The sequence below is a fragment of the Argentina anserina genome, chromosome 2, assembly GCF_933775445.1.
Source record: "Argentina anserina chromosome 2, drPotAnse1.1, whole genome shotgun sequence".
In the NCBI taxonomy this organism is placed as follows: domain Eukaryota; kingdom Viridiplantae; phylum Streptophyta; class Magnoliopsida; order Rosales; family Rosaceae; genus Argentina; species Argentina anserina.
The window spans coordinates 8,498,199-8,510,211 of NC_065873.1; positions in this window are offsets into that span (position 1 = coordinate 8,498,199).

Consider the following 12,013-nt stretch of genomic DNA (forward strand, 5'->3'; position numbering starts at 1 on the left):
TTTTGTGAGTTGAGCAGGGAAGAATTGTTTCAAGAACTTCCTAATCATTTCTTCTCATGTGGTGATGATTCCCGGAGACAGAGAGTACAACCAACGTTTAGCATCGTCCTTAAGGATAAATGGAAACAAAAGCAACCTCAAGCCTTCTTGAGACAGATAATGAATCGATTGGAGCTTGCAAATGTCCAAGAACTCCCTAAAGTGAACATTAGGGTCTTCGATTGAGGAACCAGAATACTTAGGCAGCTGCCCAAGCAATTGAACCAGAACAGATAAGTTGGCTTCAATAGTTGGAGTGAAAGCAATGCATGAAGATGATTCATGGGATAGCTCAATTAGAGATAGTGAACATGGTAGGACTCATTTGTTGAACTACAGAGAGCGAACTCCCTATCAACTCCATCAGCGAGAAGTATGTCAGTCAATAGTTCTCTGAGATCTAATTTTTGTCACATGCACTAGGGTAATAAAAGAGCGTGCCCCTTACTCAGCTGGACTCAAACTTGAGTGTTAGACAAATCTCCAAGTGTTAATAAAAGCCGCCCTCAACCTCATGCAAAAACTTTGAAAGAAAACATGAGGGGTTAAGGCTAATATTAACAAAAGGGACTTTACCTATTCCGTTTGATTTACAACCTACAACAATTATCCACTCAATCACCAAAATAACAAAATAAGATAAGAATATATATTTACTATATGTTACAACAAAATATCATAAGAATATACAAATATACAATATGAACAGTGAATTCGAAATTAAAAGTTAGGGATCCATCTTTATGGATCCCCGGCAACGGCGCCATTTGATCGCTTCGATTACTCGAGATCAATATTAACCTTGTAAGTATCGTTAGTAGTATAAAGCAAGAGGGTATCGTTCACAAACAGGGGATCTATCTAGGGTAAAGAATCACAAACATTTAACAACGAATTCATAAGAGTTTGAGGATTTTGGAATATAGGATCGGTATCAAAACAGAAAATAAAACCTAAACTAATATATACATGTGATCAACTAACCAATACATAAGCAATCACCAAACAAATCATGTATGAACAAAGCCATCAAAATTTACTCTCAATCATGTTACCGCCAAGGGTAACATATCCATGTGATGATCGAAATGGATTCTTATGTGTCTGGTGATATCTGATACACCACATATACACCATGTATATTTTTTTCTGATTTATTTCATATAGGCGAGTTATTTGTGTAGGCATCGGAAAAAAAACTTACATACAATTTGAAGGATCACATGGTTTTGTCTTCAATCATTTCTAGTTCTCAAGGAATTGCTCATCTATAGTTATTGAGTCTGTACATTTTCTGGAAGATATGATGTATTAATACAAGTCTATCCACCACCTGACATTTGAGAGCACATAATTTAGGATGGTAACATCTCTATTTGCATTTTGCAAAATCAAGCTAGCTTGGCGGTTCCTTTGTTGTCTGTTATCAATTTGGGGTAGGGAAACAATGTTTCCTCACAAGTATTCAGTTAGGTCGACGGGAAGACAAACACTTGTGATTTTTCAGAAGCTAGTGTCCCAATAATTGCTGCCCAAGTTACTGCCTCTTCACCACTCATTTCAACTTTACATTATGATTTCAGCGAACTTCATCTATATATACGCACATTGTCGATCAAATTTATCATCAACAACTCAACTTAATCTCTTCACCAACCATCAAAGCGTTTCTTAGCTTACCATCTTTGAATTAGTCTACACTTGCTCTTGCACATAAGAAGCCACGGGTTTCCGGTTGCCTGGAATTGCTAACGCCAAAAGAAGTCTCACTAGATCTTTATCTGCTTCAAAAGTTTCGAAGAGCTTAGATATCCCAAAAGGCCACTTTGCAGTCTATGTTGGGGAGAGACAGAAGCGATTTGTGATTCCGATATGAGACTTGAATAAGCCTGTGTTTCGGGATTTGCTGAGTCTAGCTGAGGAAGAATTTGGATATGCACATCCCATGGGCGGTATCACAATCCCCTGCAGTGAGTACACCTTCATCGATCTCAGTTCTCGCTTAAGTGTGTGACAGAATATGAATCCACTTTCATATCATAAGAATCCTCATGTCACAAAGCTTCACGAGTCGTCTACAAGATGAAGAAGATACTGATTGGCTTACTAGTGAGTCGGATCATGTCTTGTGCATATGAAGGTAAAGGCAATGATCTTCTATGCTACTTGGGAGTTGAGCAGAAGTCTCCAAATCAATGAAGCCAACACAATGGAGTAGTCTACTCTCTACACGCAGCAGAAAATTTTCTACAATCATGAACTCCGTACCAGAAATCATACTGCAATCTTGAACTTAAAGGCAGCCAAACTCTCATTCAGGCCCATGTAAATGTCTTTGTTTTGGAAAGTATGAGAATATATTTCAATGCCTCTTCCGTCCTGGAATGACAATTTTAATTATCTGGCTCATACATTATTTTAATTTCTTCTGTTCATAACTATTTCAATGAAACATGGCCTACTTTTTAGTCCATTATTTCTTCAGTCTCATGCATGCTTACTTTTTCCCCACCATTGGTGCTGAACTGCTGATAGCAACCACAATGTTTGAAAGACCTGTCTAACTTTATTGTTAATGTTGAACCAGTAAATAGAAAAAGTGGAATGGAAATTGTACAAAATGGAAATTCTCGGTTTTTGGTTACAGAAGATGTCCCATTTCAATTGTAAACATAAAATGTCATGAAAGCCAAATACCAGTTTTAATTTCATTTTTTCATTACATTAACTATCTCATATACAGGATATTGATATTAAAAGCACACAGCTTTGCACCATTTAGAAAAACAACCCCAAGCACCAGTACGTGCACCACCCAGAAAACCCATGAAGGTACTAATGTACGCAGTCAACCTATGATACCCCGAATTTTCGGGTTTAAAGTCGTATAAATTCTTGTAAATTACTAAGCATGGTAATTTGAGTAAAATCGCATTTTTACGCATTCTCGTCGATGTTTTGCGAAACGAAACTGATTTTGAAAATTTAAGATGGAAAACGTTACGTTTTCAGTGGCTTGAGAGTCGACTTTTATTCCGTCGCTCATATCTGAAAACTTCATTCATAAAAGTTGTAAAGCTCGTTGATACAAGTTCGTGGACACATGGCACACCTTAATCGGAGGTCGTATGTGAAAGTTATTATCAATGGAAGTTGGTTCCGATTTTGGAAGGCTATAAAATGACATTTTTGGAAATTTTCCAAAATCATAAAATTTTCCCCGCAGCTTTCTCTCTCTCCTCCCCCAACCCTCATTTCCTTTGCCGACTTCTCCACCGGCGATCTCCCTCCTCCGGCCACCGTGTACGACACCGCCGGTGTCGTTGGGACCGCACGGCCGAGCCACGTCGATCTGTGGTTGTGGCAATCCACCCCGTGCGGAGTTTCAGCCGCCCTCGACAAAGCACAGCAATGGCTATGTCGAACTCAACGTCGCCGGTGATGCTGGGGTTCAAGCTTGCGACGACAAGTCTTCCCACCTCCTCATCGACACGATTCCACCGACGGTGAAGCTCGAATCAAGCCGCTTCAATCCCGATCTTCAACCTCCGGTTCGATATCTTGCGGCAGCGATTCCAGAGGTTTTCGGCCGGCTTGGGGTGAACTATCTTCATCTTTGATGTTGGATGTTTGTTGATTTGGTGAAGTTTGGGTGGAGGTGGTGGTGGTGCGCGTGCTGCCGTCTATGGCGGCACGTGGGAGTAGGTGAGGGCGGCAAGGGCTAGGCAATCGACCTATGACGGTGCGGGAAGAAAAATTACTGGTTTTAGGGGCTGCGTATGAGGTCTTGTGCGCCTGTTTGGGCGGCGCGTGAGCCCTACGCGCGGCTACTATGAGCGGCGCGTGAACCCCTGATAGGAGCACAACGTGTGACGTTCTTAATGCGTTTATGCTCTATTCTTACTCTATGTTACCTCTTATTTAGTATGTTGTAGTTCTTTTTGTATGAATAAGTGTCTAGGTAGAGCTTATATTGATTATGAGTGAATTGATGATGAAATCGTGCTAAATGTTAAGAATCCGTGTTGAGATATGATTCCTTGTTCGAGTAAGATTCATCTTTCCCTATTTCTTTGTTTCTAACGTACTTATTCTTATTAGGAAATACAAATCCATGTTGGAGAAGGAAAGAAATCCTAGTTGCGCAAGGAATAAGGAGAAGAAGATATGCACTTAAAAGCCCAATCCATGCAAGAGTCAAAATGCTGTCAAGATTTGTAGTCCAATTTCGACGGGCTCCTCTGGACGACTCCGATTTAATTAGAAGATGTACCATATATGGATAGAAAGTTGTGTGAGTCTAGTTTATGTAGGATTTGAAATCAAATCAATATCTTATTCCTACAGGGAGATATGACCGAATCATTACTCGGAGGTCCAGTGAGCTCGGCAGAATTATCTCAGCCATTGATTTGCTTTTGATTCAAAGGCTATAAGATAAATTTGGGACCTTGTTTCTTCTACATATAGAGCACAAATCTATATCATAATCACCATAAATTCCTGCACCGAAGAATGTCAAAGAAGGCATGCAGCAAATTAATGAGAAGAGGTAAGAAAAATCAAATATGGTTGCAACAATTAAGATTCTTATTGGCTCCCTAATTCAAACGAAGAAGTTGGTGCAAAAGAAATCAACATTAAAGAAGGAAGAAGATATGCAATTAATGTTCAATCCTTATAGAAATCAGAATTATGGCAGTGCAAGTCATCCAACTTTGACGGGCTCCACTGGACATCTCACAATAATTCCGAAAATGCATGATTTATGGAAGTAAATCTATTGGAGTATATTTTCAAATGCCATTGGAATCAGTTCAATATCTATTTTCTAGAGAAAGTTATGGCCAGAACAAGTCACAAAGGTCAGATCTACCGAATTGAGAAAATCTAGGAAACCTTAACCAACTTGGTTTTAACTTTGTAGACTTTGTGGCCAGCCTCTCTTGGGTTTCTTCCTTTATATATAGCACCTCATTTCCACATAAAAACATCATCAACCTTGCTCACAAGACCATCCAAATCTCTGTCTTAAACACTACTCATCATCCTCAAAGCCATTGAAGCCAAAAACACCATCTTCCTTTCATTCCATTTGATCCAAAGCGCTACGCCTACGATTGCCATTCAAGTTGAAGTCGTGCTGCCTTGTTTTGATACCGCCAAGGAGATTTATAAAGTGTAACTCGTTACTTCTTCACTTATGTTTTTGGTTTGGATTCTTGGTGTGATGTTGTGTTTCTATTTTTGGTACCGCCAAGGAGATTTATAAAGTGTAACTTTTTAAAGTAAGTGACACGCTTGACTTGTTAGTAATCACTAGGAATTAACCATGATCCGTTGTTAAGTAAGATGCGCTAAGTAATTAGATAAGAAATGAATCGATAAAGTGGTAAGATTGAGAATGACATATTACCTTGTAATTTCTAAGTGCTAAGGTAGGATTACCAGGCCATGTTTCGAGTTAGGGATGCGCTAAGTAACCTTGTTCGGTATTAGGTTGTTGTTTGTTCACTCAATACTTATCCGCTAAGGCTTAGTGTTTGCATATAATGAGATTATGATTTTGAAGCTACTTGTGACGTTTTGTTTGGTGGTGTGTATGTGTTGGTTGGTTGATCACTTGTATATATTAGTTTAGGATTTATTTTTATGTTCTTGATCCGATCCTATATCAAATCTTTATATCTCTTATGAATTCGTTGTTAAATGTTTGTGATTCTTTACCCTGGTTGGATCCCTAGTTTGTGAACAATACCCTCTTACTTTATACTACTAACGATGCTTACAAGGTTAATATTGATCTCGAGTAATCGAACTGATCAAATGGCGCCGTTGCCGGGGATCCATCATTATGGATCCCAATCTTTTAATTTCGAATTCAATGTTCATATTGTAAATTTGTATATGTTTTCTTTTCTTACTTTGTTCTAACATATAGTAATTTTAGATTAGGTTGTTATTTTTGATGATTGAATGAATGATTTATGTAGGTTGCAAATCGAATGGAATAGGTAAAGTCATTTTTGTTAATATTAGCCTTAACCCCTCATGTTTTCTTCCAAAGTTTTTGCATGAGGTTGAGGGCGGTTTTTATTAACAGTTGGAGATTTGTCAAACACCCAAGTTGGTTTCCAGCTATGTAAGGAGCACGCTCTATCAATAACCTAGTGCATGGGACCAAAATCGGATCTCAGAGAACTATTGACTGACATACATCTTGGTAATAGAGTCCATAGGGGGCTTGCCCTCCGTAGTTCAACAAATGAGTCATACCATGTTCACTATCTCTGAATTAGCTATCCGGCCTTCTGAAACAACGATTCAAACTTGTGTCTAGGCATCTATACTTAGGTCGCACGTCCACCTTGGTTTACAACTTAGAATCAATCGATCATTTAATTGTTCGAATAACAACTTAAGAATGTTAAAGCATGAAAACAATTGAACAGTAATTTGTCAAAAAAAAGTTTTAAAAACATTTATGAGTTGAGAAATTAAAACGAACTTAAACATAAAATTTGACAATATGTTGGATTGGTTGTTAAGCTAGTTTTTGTTTCTTTTCTCCCCTTAACTTGTGCTTGTTATATTTGAATGACTTTTAACATGTTTGTGACTTGTATATATATATCAATGACTTCCTAATTGTCTTCTCTAACTTTTGCGTTGCATCTTAATGATCTCATTCTAATTTCATTCATTCTGCATTGCATTCATTTTGCATCTCATTCATGTTGCATTTTAAATTCCACAAAATATCATATGACTAGAGGAACATAGTCTCTTAAGGACCTCACGTCCTATGTTATGTTTGGTAGGTTCTCACTTTCACTAATGATTTTAATTGAGATTCTACATATTTATAGTGAAGTGACCAACAATGAGCTCGTGAATATAATACAAGGTTGGATAACAAAATGGCGGAGGAGAAACCCCATAATGTGTAACCTACAAAATGATTGAAAGGAAAACTCGGTCTACGCTATTAGACTTTAAACTTAAGAGCTTGTTGAGAGTTAACCCAATTTGTTTTCTTTTATATTTATTATTTTCTTTGCTTATTGTTTTTATTGTTTTTTTATGTATTTTTTGTTTGTGTCAATTAGTTTTCGAAAAAAAAATTGAAGAGGAGCAAAACATTTTCGTTCAACAAAAATCTGGCAGAAACAGTCCGTCGACTTCGGCCGACTGTATCTACCAGCTCACAGGGAGTTGGAATGTGTGCTTTATATGAAAAACAACGGACATCGAGTCTGGTTTCTGTATCTTTTACAGAACTGGATTTAGAGGTCTACATCATTCCCAGTTGCAATTTGAAGGCAGCAAGGTCGTGTCAGAAATTCAGAATTCGTGCAGTTGCAGTCCAAAAATGGCAAAACAGGGAGTACTTCCAGCCTAACTGGGCAGTCGTGCCATATATGGATTGAAAGCTTGTTGTGTTATCATCAACTTTAATTTAGGCCACATTTCCATTCCGGCTGTTTAGGTCAACGGAAATCAGGTATAAATAGGTAAAGGTCGTTCCAGCTTTTGATTCTATGAACCTGTTTTTCCTGATAACTTTGCAAGGGCATAACTTTCTCCTCATTTGGAGTTAGCAAACATACTTTATATGCATGGAAAGCTAGAAACATCAGATTTCTATTCCCTCTGTTGTCTTACTAATTAGAGATTATTTTCAAACGTTATGAACCATGGAAGGCAGGCTGTTGGACCGCGCCATGAGGGAGCTTTTCTCATCATTTCTCTACTTTTTCCCATGTTTTTATTTTTGTATTTGTTTTCTTCCACTATGTTTTTGTCTTTCATTGCATTATTTATTTTTTATATTCATTGAGGACAATGCATGATTCGAGTGTGGGGGAATGTTTACATGTTAGAGTCATAAAATAAAATAAAAACAATTGTATTTGTTGTTTTGTTTTGAGTCACAAGTATGCCTTTAACTGTCTAGGATGAGTATGATATTTGGACGATTTGTTGATAGATGATCATGATATTGAATTGACTTCATTGTTATTTGATGGTTAATCGATGTGTAGAGATTGTACAAACATGTAGTAGATGAGGATTTTGAAACTTAGGTACAGAATGAGCATGTTCCTTACTTGTTTAGATTCATGTAACTTTTTTAGTTTCGAGCCATGTATGTGCCTTTCTATGGAGAATTTAATCTATCGTTTCTTGGCTATATAACCTCATTACATTTATTTTGATCTATTCTTATGCCATAGAATTGCAATGAACTAGAGAATGCTAGAACTTTCAAAACTTTTATCATAATATACTCTGATTTTGAAATCGATTGTTGGATATTTTTAGGATTTCATCACTTTATGCCAAAAAGCCGTATGCCTTCTTTGAGCCCTGCTTGGGACACCTTAGTATGAACCCCCTTGAGCCTATGTTAAGCCTTTTTTTTCATTACCATCATGTTAATATCCTTGTTTAGTGTAGTTATACCTCTAACCTTGTCTTTAAGGCATGGCAGAGCTGATTTCTTGGTGTTAATATGGAGTGATGATTCGATTCAAGTGTGGGTTATGCTATGTATATATTTCTGTTGTATGAAAAGTGTGAAAAGAATGAAAAAAAGAAAGAAAGATGTTGTCAGAAGAAAAAGAGAAAAATACATGAACACGGCTTGATGTATGTTGTGTTTTCCGTTTTTGGCTAGTTCGGTTTGGATTCTTTGTGTGATATTGTGTTTCTATTTTTCACTAGTTCTGAATTTGTGGAATACTCATATGTAGTTTACGATTTTGCAAGATGTTATAAAGTAGTTCTAATTTTGTTTTCTATGATTTTTATGTAGATGTCATGAGTTTATAATTCAATGATTGAATGATTTTCTTTCTTGTGCGTTAACTATATGTGATTCAAGGGGCTAAGTTAGTTTTTCATATAGGATTCTTAAGTGTTTTTGTTAACTTGTTAATGTAAGTGACATGCTTGACTTGTTAGTAATCACTTGGAATTAACCATGATCCGTTGTTATCTATAAAGTGGTAAGATTGAGAATAACATGTTACCTTGTAATTTCTAAGCGCTAAGATAGGATTACCAGGCCATGTTACGAGTTAGAGATGCGCTAAGTAACCTAGTGCAGCATCAGGTTGTTGTTTGTTCACTCAATACTTGTTTGCTAAGGCTTGGTGTTTGCATAGGATGAGATTATGATTTTGAAGCTACTTGTAACGTTGTATTTGGTGATGTTTATGTGTTAGTTGGTTGATCACATGTATATATTAGTTTAGACGGTTTTAGGCGGCATTATTCAGTCATATCAGTGCTAGGCGGTCCTAGGCGGCCCTATTCAGTCCGAGGCGGTCAACTATCATTTTGACATAAAAAAAATCCTAAAATAGGCCACACCTCTCACTATTTGTCCATTTTCTGAAAACTGAATCTTATCAACAGAATAAGAAGAAAGAAATATCAATATTAAGTTTGAGTCTGATACTTAATGAGTTAGGAAATAATTTGGAGAGAAAGAAATTGAGATTTAATATTATTGCATTTGTTTCATTATTTATCTTTTCTTCAAATATTTTTATGCACTTTCTACTTAAGTTATGTGAATTTAGACTATTTTAAGTATTTTTAACATTAATATTAATCATTATACATTGAAAGATTAGTGTACTCATGAGACACTGAACAACCTATCTGGTTGTCCAATATTATTTAAAAATTCACTCAATCCTCACCACAAAGAGAAGAAAGAAATCCTCAGCAATCTTCAGAGTAAGCCCTCAAAATCTGCTAATTCCCACCTGTAGAGCTATCCCCTACACCATCAAATTGGTGCACCGGCATTGTAAACACAAACCTGGTAAGCCTTTCATCTTGTATGAGTAAACCAACATTATAATAAAAATTGCATACAAAGGAAATATAGCAGATGACATTTAAAGACTCAATGTTAAAACATGTACAATATAACAATCCACACATGTTTATGTACCACAACCAAGTGACTCTTGCACAACAATATAAATATATTCACTCCAATAATCCGTTGTACAGGAAGGTACATTATTTCCTTTCCGGTCTCATCCACCACAATGAATCAAAAACAATACAATCATATTTGAAATAAAAACCGTAACATTATATAATATAGCAATCCATATATATGTATCGTATTTACCATTTTTGTACACATACACAACCCACTATATTATATAAATATCACAGTTCACTCTTTTTAAGAAATTGTAAATATGAGTCACCACAAATGGTAGGCTTGTCATAGTGAGATTTACTCACATTCACTATAGTCCATAATCACTAAAACCTTTTAAAATCATTTATTAAAAAATTGTTTCACTTACGTATGAACCGTAGACGATCAAGTTCACGTAATTTAAACTAAAACATATTTTTAGAACAATTTTTATAAGCTAGTGATGCAATGACTATGTTAACAACTCCATCCAAATTCAATAATTATAACACTACTTCGATCATGATGATCATTGTGAGGTTTACTCAACTTAGCTCCTGCTGCGTCTTCTACTCAAAATAAGGAAGGTACTAGATACCATAATCACTCCATAACCAAACAACAAGTACCTAATTCATATCAAGGTTGCAAGACATTAACACTTGAGACACGACAACAACAATTCAACCTAGAATCGCCAAATCTTTAACAACAACTAACTTACTCAAGAAGTAACCTAACACATGCAAATGACCTATTTAAACGCTCGTATCGACGAGCATATCATAATGGAGTGAACCATTACTCCGACACATGACCTAACACACCGCCACTTACCACCAACAGTGGTGGCACTATCACTGTTCCGGTGACCACCAATAATTATTAAATTTTACCACCACAATGTAAATAACATTTCCAACAACTTTCTAGTTGATAACACAGTCTAAATCCAAGCCTAAATAGTTCCTACCTCTAAGCATGGTCGCAAACTCTCGACATCTAACATGACTCAAATCAATGATTAACACATGCCTACTACTTACATCACAGATAATGATTTTCAAAGAAATTGTACTTTATCCACAATAGTACCTTCATGACTTCACCACAATGCATCGCTAGAACCATAAACTTACCATTCTTTCCAACCAACAAAACAATCTCCTTTCATGATCCTCTCATTATAAAGTCACAAACATTGTTGTGCATGATGCCCACACAAACACCTTATTTGTAAAGGCAACACGATAAGAATCCTAACTCAATGAGTCCAGGACCACAACAGAACACCACCTTGAAATAAGAATTACTCTCGAACAGTTCACCAGAAAATCAACTAACACACACACACAAGGCAGTAGATAACCTCTACCACCACTACAAGAGAGACGCTTCACGCATCCTACCACCCTCAACAATTCTTACAGTTGTAAATTAATTATAGCTACAAATCAATTACAACTACATGTTTCTATGAGTGGTATGCCACAATTTCAGGACAAACAAAGAAGATATTTATCTCCTGATAGTGGAACATGAAAATTAGGTGGACTTTCCAGCACAAATCATAACACGACCACAACTGAGACATACCCTACTCCCCTGCTTCATGCATGCCTCAAAGGCATGACACATGGCCCTATACAAACACCACAGTGGCACCATCTAAAGTATTTGTTTCCCTATAGTTGTAGTACTAATAAGTTCAGTAACAACTTCAATATAAACATGATGTTGGGTCCACTACCTCTTCCAGACTCACCCAGAATTATCGATACACTACCACTCTAAACAATTGTTTCTTTACTTTCATCAAGAACCCCTAATGGCCACCTAGTTATTTTGAGAAGCCAAATGCTCCTGCTCAATTGCCAAAGCATTTGACTAAAATAACTACTCTGCAAGCAGCAATTAAATAATCACTCCCTTATTGTAAAATTTAGCCCTTGTTGAACTCTTGAGTTGACATCTCCTTATCCAACAATAAACAACCTGATGCATGGAGAGAACTGAGCCTCC